This window comes from Oncorhynchus gorbuscha, linkage group LG21 (assembly GCF_021184085.1).
Source record: "Oncorhynchus gorbuscha isolate QuinsamMale2020 ecotype Even-year linkage group LG21, OgorEven_v1.0, whole genome shotgun sequence".
Classification (NCBI taxonomy): Eukaryota; Metazoa; Chordata; class Actinopteri; order Salmoniformes; family Salmonidae; genus Oncorhynchus; species Oncorhynchus gorbuscha.
In genome coordinates this window covers 16,382,804-16,390,113 of record NC_060193.1, presented here as the reverse complement: position 1 = coordinate 16,390,113, position 7,310 = coordinate 16,382,804, and the positions used below count along the sequence as shown (strand labels likewise).

The window sequence follows — 7,310 nt, the reverse complement described above, 5'->3', positions numbered from 1 at the left end:
TTGACCCAACAATCAACATTAGTAGACAGCATGTAAATACCCTATCTGTCCATATGTCCCTACCTCTTCAAACAGTATCTTAGATAATTATCCTCCTCAAGTCGACCTGCCCCCCCCCCCCCCCCAGCTTCATTATTGAGGGAAAATGTACTCTCTATGCCTGTGATATGTGGTTGTCCCACCTAGCTATCTTAAGATGAATGCACAAACTGTAAGTCGCTCTGGATAAGAGCTTCTGCTAAATGACTCAAATGAAAATTATGTCAAATGTGTCATCATGCAGCATGATGTCATGTGTTGCTGTTAACAATCGTACACTGTCACATTGTATATCTCTATTCCTCAGGAATGTTGACATACCACAGGAAAGACGGCTCTGTCAGTGTTAATTGTTCGAAACCTACCTGCGTGTTGATTTTACAGGACCCATGAACAACGCTTGGTTTTTGACAGCTGTAAGTGCAGCTCGGACGCCCTCCATCATCCCAATGTTGAGTAAGTCATGGTTCTTTGTCAGTTTTCAGGTTTGATCCACAGTTCAATGTATTTCATTTTATTCAGTTCCTAAAGTGTTGGGGTAAAATAATTTGGTTCAGTGTAAGCCACAATACAATTTCATTATATGAGACTTGAGAAACCAACCTGTCTTTCTCTCTTCCACCCCTAAGCTGAGCTCCAGCAGAGGTCTCCCCCTCCATGATCTCCCTGGCCGGAGGGGCTCCCAACACCTTCCCCTTCCAGTCCTGCTCCATCCAGGTGAAGAATGGGGACAGAATGGTGACACGATCACCTTCGACGAGACCATGATGACCATGACAGTACTCTGCCTCCAGCGGGAAACACTGGGTGTGTACGAAACAACACCCAATTCCCTATATGCTGCACTACTTTTGACCAGGATATTGTTTATTATGATTTATAAACTGGGTGGTTCGAGCTTTGAATGCTGATCGGCTGAAAGCCGTGGTATATTAGACCATATACCACGGGTATGACAAAACATTTATTTTTGATGCTCTGATTACATTGGTAACCAGTTTATAATAGGAATACGGTATCTCGGGGGTTTATACCTAAGAACAGTCCTTAGCCGTGGTATATTGGCCATATACCACACCCCCTTTAAGTATTTTAGCCCACGAAAGGGCTAGTCTTCTAAAAGATCCTAGAAGCTTCTTCAGAGCATGATATTGTAACAACCTTAACCCAACACCTAGTGACCTCGTCAAGAGGTTCGGATCTCTTGGCGTAACGGCTAAGGTGTTGGGTTGACAGTTACTGGTTCGTGTCGTGGTCAGGGCTACCCTCGTATTGCTACAATATAGGAGAGTCAACAAGAACATAGCCTCCAAAATCTCCCCTTGACACAAACAGAGTATAATATATAGTACATGGCTAGCTCTAACACACAATTCATATGGTCAGGAATTGGCTAAGTTTACAATGTAAAATCATTGGCCTGTTTAAACTGTTGACCTGTCACAGTGCTGTTCAACATTGAAAAGGTTAGGACAACATGACACCTATACTAGTCAATGGCAGTGTTAGAAGGGAGGTTATCTCTCTAATGGCTCCTTATCTAGCTTTATTACTATCTGTATAAATAGTGTCTCGTATTGGTCTATATCTCTCTCAACCTGTGTGTGTGTGTGCGTGTGTGTGTGCGTGTGTGTGTGTGTGTGTGTGTGTGTGTGTGTGTGTGTGTGTGTGTGTGTGTGTGTGTGTGTGTGTGTGTGTGTGTGTGTGTGTGTGTGTGTGTGTGTGTGTGTGTGTGTGTGTGTGTGTGTGCGTGTGCGTGTGTGTGTGTGGTCTGCATTGGTTCAATCACAGCTGATAAGAGATGCCGGGACAATAAAGCCAAGGTTGAGTCTCAAATGGCATCCTATTATGCAGCCCAGGATCCAATACACACATCAAATACTGAATATGTTATTAATCCATACCTTGGCTGCTATACAAATGTAATTATTAATGATTAGGCCTATTCCTTTTTTCAAAAAAAGATAAGAGAATTGGGTGAGGTTTTGTAACTGTAGGTTATTCTGAATGGAATGAATCCTAACCTCCAATTTCACGTCCTTCACTTCGCCTCTCATTGACTTAAATAAAAATTCAACTAAACTTGGAATTCGCCCCTATGAATGGAAAGGTTGAAGTAACTGTCCCAGTGAAAATCAGACTTTTGAAAGTTTATATTCTGTTAACTCATACCCAAGCAATGTTGTTGACTCTCGTCTTATACTCGTATTTGTGGCCAAAGCATAAATTGGAGAAAAAACACTTCAGACTGTTCAAAAAATGCTTTCTATTTCCTCATATAGGATGATGTCATTCTCCTAATATTTTTCATGACAGATGCCCACACCATTCTGATGTTGGGGTACGTCCACACCATTCCAACACAGAAAAGCTGCTTTCTAACAAACTTAATTACAATGTTTTTTGGAAGGAAAACAATTTCACTCAATTTCACTCATATTGCAATTAATTATTGGCGCCGGATCTGGAGGTCGTGGGCTGGTGTGGTTACACGTGATCTGGGGTTGTGAGGCCGGTTGGACATACTGCCAAATTCTCTAAAATGACATGGAAGCGGCATATGGTAGAGAAATGAACATTCAGTTTTCTGACAACGGCTCTGGTGGACTTTCCTGCAGTCAGCATGCCAATTGCACGCTCCTTCAAGCCTTGAGACATCTATGGCATTGTGTTGTGTGACAAAACAGAACATTTTAGAGTGGCCTTTTATTGTCCCCAGCACAAGGTGCACCTGTGTAATGATCATGCTGTTTAATCAACTTCTTGATATGCCACACCTGCCAGGTGGATGGATTATCTTGGCAAATGAGAAATGCTCACTAACAGGGATGTAAATATATTTGTGCACAAAATTTGAACGAAGTAAGCTTTTTGTGTGTATGGAACATTTCTTGGATCTTTTATTTCAGCTCAGGAAACATGGGACCAACACTTTACAGGCTGCTTTTATATTTGTGTTCAGTATACTTTTGTCTATGTTGAAGGGAATGTTTTGATTCTGGGTACGGGATCATTATTTTCCCTTTTTTTGGTAGGTTTTTGAAATGCTTGTCAATCCTGGAGACGTTCTACTCCACGCATCTACCTACTCTGGAACTCTCACTGCAGTAAGAAGCACTTCTCTTTCTCTCACTCTCTTTCTCTCTCTGTCCCCCTCCTACTCTCTCTCCCTCTCCCTCTCTTTCACCATTTTGCCCTTCCTCCCTCCGGTGACCAGCACGGTATGATCCTGGGGGGTCTGAAGGAGGTGCTGTCCCGCTGGGACCTGGCAGATGTCCACAAGCCACACAGCACCGTACCCAGGGTCCTCTACACCATCCCCAATGGAGGAAACCCCACCGGGGCCTCCTTGACCACCCAGAGGAAGAGGGAGGTGCAGACCCATACACTCTCAGAAAAAAAGTGCCAAGTAACACCAATTGTCCCTGTATTTAACCAGGGCAAGTCAGTTAAGAACAAATTCTTATTTACAATGACGGCCTACACCAGCCAAACCCAGACGATGCTGGGCCAATTGTGCGCTACCCTATTATGGGACTCCCAATCACAGCCGGCTGTGATACAGCCTGGATTCAAACCTGGGTGTCTGTATTGATACCTCTAGCACTGAGATGCAGTGCCTTAGACCGCTGCGCCACACGGGAGCCCTGTAGGAGAACCCCTGGAAAATAGGCTTCCTTTTTCAGGTCAGAGAGAACCCTTTTGTGTTCTAAATAGAACCTGGGTTTCAAGTAGAACCTGTTAAAGGGTGCTATTTGGAACCAGAAAGAGTTCTATCTGGAGCTATCTTTTCAGAGGGATCCCCTAAGAGGACAAGTGGTGCCACATATCACTCCTTTTCTGAGAATATAGGCCCTGTTCAAATACTTGAAAATGCACCCTTCCTTTCTACCTTCCTTCCTTGAAGTAATCACAGATTTGAATTGGTTGAATTGGTGAAAGTAAGAAGTTGGTAACCTTGCTTTCATCTATTGAATCAGTTATAAATCAGTGCTTACCTCAAGGAAACAAGGAAGGAAGGATTTATAAAGTATTTAAACAGGGCTATGCATTAGCCAAGAAAAGAGGGAACCAATCTTAATCCATTGTTCTAGTTCTCATTAATGATTTCCCTAACGGTCTGATTCATGTTGACCAGCTTATGACTCGGGACTGGAGTTTGACACGGTCCTGGTCAGGTCACAGGGCCAGTAAAAACTACTGACACTGAAACAATGACTTATGCATATGGGAGCGAAATGATTGTGCTTGTTCTTTTCTGACTTGAGTGGAAAATTGATTTCCCTAAAGGTCTAATTCACCAGAACTAATCAGCTTTTGTTCTCGTTTTGACAGCTTGCCAGACAGTATGACCTCCTTATTCTCGAGGATGACCCCTATTACTTCCTACAGTTTAAAAAGGTAAAAATGGTGTAATTGTTTCATGTATTTTGACTTTGTGTGTTTTATCGGGACACAGCACTGGCATCACCCCTACTGTATATCATAAACAGGCTGCTCATGTGTTTCTGTCTGTCTGCCTGTCTGCCTGCCTGCCTGCCTGTCTGTCGCCCGGTGCTCTCACGTTTTTCTCCATGGACTTTGACGGGCGGATCATCAGGACAGACTCCTTCTCAAAGGTCCTGTCGTTATGGTGAGGCACACTGTCAGATCTCCAAAGCAACCATGTGGGGTTAGAAGTCCGGGAGGAAGTAGGAAGTTAACTGTTTTCATTGAACCTTTATTAATGCAGGTTAATCTCATTGAGATAATAATCTATTTGGCAAGAGAGGCCTGTTCAGTAGTCTGGGGTGGCCTAGTGGTCTATGCTGCTGCCTCTGGAGCAGAGGTCAGTTGTACCACTGCCAGAATGGATTCGAATCAGCACTTTCTCTCCTACTTTTCACCTCTATCTCCCTTTATCCAATAAACATACAAAGACTTTAAAAATATAGTTAAAAAAAGATAAACGTTTAGTTTCAGTTATTACATTATTACTAGTTATATCAGTGTAACTATTTTGTAGTAGTCTCTCTCCCTCTGAGGTCAGAGTGTTCAATGAGACACGTTGGCTATGTGGTTGTCTATTTACACGTCTGAACTTGTTTACAGAGGGATTAAGTCAGAATGTGTGTAAACAGCTGGTTAGTGGCACCTTGATATTCCAGTTTATGTTTGACAATTTAATTGCACACACACAGACACACACAGGATGCAAAAGCAGAGAGTGTTCTCTTCAGTATTAGTCAATATGGACCACAGGGACTCGTGTGTGTGTGTGTGTGTGTGTGTGTGTGTGTGTGTGTGTGTGTGTGTGTGTGTGTGTGTGTGTGTGTGTGTGTGTGTGTGTGTGTGTGTGTGTGTGTGTGTGTGTGTGTGTGTGTGTGTGTGTGTGTGTGTGTGTGTGTGTGCTTGCGTGTGTGTGTGTGTACTTGCGTGTGCGTGCGTGTGTGTGTGTGTGTGTAGGCTGAGAATAGGCTCTGTGGGCCCAAGCTGCTGGTGGACAGAGTGGTACTACACATCCAGGCTTCTACGATGCACACCAGCACCTTCACACAGGTGAATGAACCTCTACTTCCAACCCCAACACCCCCTTTAAAATACATGTCGTAATAAATTACCCCACCTTCCCCTTTAAAAGTAGGCCTAGTAGTAAACTACCCCACCATCCCCTTTAAAATAAATGTAGAAATAAACAAGTAACTCCTATTATGTACATGTAGCATGCCAGTCTTAGTAAACGTTCATTACCACCCGCCTTTAAAATGCATGGTAGGTAGTAATGAAAACTTTAGCCATCTTTCATTTCATGTGATTGTATTTTCTACTTTGTGTCTAGTCTCTAGTCACTTTTTAAATACCATAAGAGTCTTCTTTCCTGTGACTGTAATAAGAGCAAAACTGGAAAGCTCCTGGGTGATATTCATCAGTGCACACCGTCGGAACATGTTTCGCAACAGAAAACGAGAACAAGCGTTTCTTATTGGACAAGTTTAGGTAGTCCCTCCCCATTTTGGTCCGTTTGCTTCCCTTTGGTTCCTAGTGAATAGCACCATGATTAAAAAACATTTTAAAGTGCTTTTCCCAGAAGAGACCATTTGGCTGGGTTTTAATGAGACAAATGCAATCATCGAGAGAGAGATTTACAAGTGTTCCATTTAATTGTGTGAATGTACTGTAACATTCTCAGTATAGATTAGTGACATAATTGTCTGTAATTACCTCCCAAATGGCACCCTACTCCCTATATAGTGTACTACTTTTGACCAGGGTGGTCAAAAGTAGTTCACTGTGTAGGGAATAGGGTGCCAATAGGCGGACACTCCCACGTTTCCCTGTAGATGAGAGTAGACAGAAAGTGTTGGTAGTTTAATCAGTGTCATCATCACCGAGGTTAACACAATGCTAATTCACCTTTCATGAACTGGCTGGAAGAGCCAGTCCCACTCAGTCACTGCCTGCTCTTTGTAGACCAACGGCATGTCATCGTGACACCTGTGGGTTATTCACTCACACGCAGGAGGAAGTTAGGGAATAGATAAATGAGGATGTGTGATTAAAGAACAAGCACACTGTCTAGCGCCCTAGAATAGATGGAATTACATCGGTCGGTCTGATCGTCACTTCAGTTTCTCCTCAGTACATGTACATGATACAGAAGTATGGAATGTTATAGACAATATGGAATATAGAAAGAGTTCATTCCATTTGTTTACAATGTGAGAGAAGAAAATAAATCAAAAATACGGCCATGACATAGCTATACTGTATATTCCTTTTCCATGGTCAAGTTCTGAAAGGTTGGTAGTACCTTACATTATTGCTCAGTGGGGGCTGGTGAGAAGTCTCGCATGACTACCAAAACATTCAAATGTAGCTTGCCAGCGTGCGCACGAGATTTGGTTATTGGTGTAGAGATTGTGGTGACTTCTACCTTTGACTACTACACCCTGGCCTGGTTCTCAGTCTCCTATCTCTCTCTCCATCTCCCCCTCTCCAGCTCATTGTGTCCCAACTGCTGCATGGCTGGGGTCAGGATGGTGTCCTCAACAACATAGATGGGTAGGTCAAAGGTCGTACCAATGTCACCTGAATAAATAACACACCTACAGATGTAGGGTCTTAATTTGATCACCCTGTTGTTGCAGGAAATTCACACAAGCATTGATATTTAACCCTTTCTCCTATGCTGAGTCTCCTCCTACACATCTGAACAGCCAATACATCTCTGTTGCTAGACAGAACCTTAGTGATATCTGTTCTCCCTCACTTCATCTGACCTGACCTCTAAC

General features: G+C 43.1%; 1 pseudogene; it reads left to right on the top strand.

Moving 5' to 3' along the window:
- Positions 1 to 696: 696 nt before the first annotated feature.
- Positions 697 to 7,084, top strand: LOC124008897 (annotated as a pseudogene).
- The last annotated feature ends 226 nt before the right edge of the window (positions 7,085 to 7,310 follow it).